Consider the following 1,546-nt stretch of genomic DNA (forward strand, 5'->3'; position numbering starts at 1 on the left):
TATCAGTGGACTTGGGGAGGGGCATGCGTGAAGAAGGGGGAGGGAAGGTGGGATTAGGAGGGGACGAGGGAGGGGCTTATGGGGGGAATACAAAGTGAATAAAGTGTAATTAATAAAAGTTTAAAAATGTTAACAAAAAAAGAACTAAGGTTCAAATCAATATGCGCAAAATGAAAATATACAGGTAAATATTTGCTCACAAAAAAAAGAATGGCTGCCCAAGCGCTTCGGAAGTACAAGAACAGGATGCAATGAGTCCCAGAGAGAGTTAAGGAGAGAGCTAGACTATCAAAGGAAAGAGAACTAACTGTAGCAACTGTTAATGACAGCTCAACAGGACACATCAGAAGAGAAGGAAGTAAGCAGGGAAGGTACCGAGAATTCAAGGAAACTTAAAATTCACATAAAAAAAATCTTTGGATTACAATTCATAGAATTCGATGTTTGGGCTTTCTTTTTTAATTTTGTGGTAATAGACGCCAAATTTCAGGATGCTGCCAAAAACATAATTGGTGAATAATGTGCCTTTAATCTAAAGAAGAATTTAAAACAAAATATGTGTACTCAATTAAAAGAAAAGAACATGAGCTGGAAACAGCTACTAGAAAGGGTCGTATCTCTACACAAGGCAATGTTTTATATACCTTGATTATGAGATTCAGAGGAAGGAGTGGGAGATAGCAGCATATGTGCTCACTAAAGTCCTCAATTATAGGAATTGAGGAGGAATTAGCAAAATAGTTATGGGGTGGCTAACTAGAGTAGGGGATGCACAAACTTAAAAAACAAACAAACAAACAAAAAACCTTGCCCCTAGAGCCATTGCAGGTATGACTGCTGTGTCATTTATGTGTCAGTAGGTGGCAGAGAGGAGAGAAAGTATGTCTATGTTTCCCCTGGGTGTTCTGACCTGTCGACGTCGGAATGATTAGTAGCCTAGCATTTCCTGAAAAGTAAGCCTGAGATGAGCAGCAGTCTGATGACAGGGGGCCCAGACAGGGAGCCAACCTGAGAGGACCACCATTCCAGTGTCACACAGGCCTGGATGGGCTCCCGGGATGGGTATCTAAACAGAGACTAGCAGAACCCCACTTGGGACCATGCCCTCCCCGCAGAGGAAGAGGGAAATGAACCCAAGCCAGACAACTGTCACATGGGACCACTCAGGCGGGCCCAGACAAGAAGCAGGCCTGAAACAACCACCAGTCTGTTGCCATACAGGCCTTCACGTGGTCAGAGCATGCCCGAGATCACACCTGACTGGTGCCATAATACACAAATGGGCATAGTATTCCTGAGACCTCTCCTGAGATGATCCCAGACACTTTGAGACCCTGGGCATCACTAATAGGAGCAAGCAAATGGTGAAAAATGGTAGAGAAAGAGAAACAGAAGGATATAGTCACAATGAAGAGAGGCAGAACTGGGTAGTGAGGAACAGCCTGATGTGAGTAGCCTGTGATGCCACCAGGGACCATGGTGGAATCCTGGCCTGACCAACCACCAGTGGTCATGTATGGGTCAATGGCCCTACAACAGCAGGAGT

The 1,546-nt window shown here is 44.5% G+C and overlaps 1 non-coding gene across 1 annotated transcript; it reads left to right on the forward strand.

The window, feature by feature from the left end:
- The first annotated feature begins 806 nt into the window (after positions 1–806).
- On the forward strand, positions 807–944 carry LOC132654984 (small nucleolar RNA SNORA17). The gene has a single exon (XR_009592581.1). It is a non-coding gene; the product is annotated as a small nucleolar RNA SNORA17 (small nucleolar RNA).
- Positions 945–1,546: the final 602 nt, after the last annotated feature.

This window comes from Meriones unguiculatus, chromosome 6, assembly GCF_030254825.1.
Source record: "Meriones unguiculatus strain TT.TT164.6M chromosome 6, Bangor_MerUng_6.1, whole genome shotgun sequence".
In the NCBI taxonomy this organism is placed as follows: Eukaryota; Metazoa; Chordata; class Mammalia; order Rodentia; family Muridae; genus Meriones; species Meriones unguiculatus.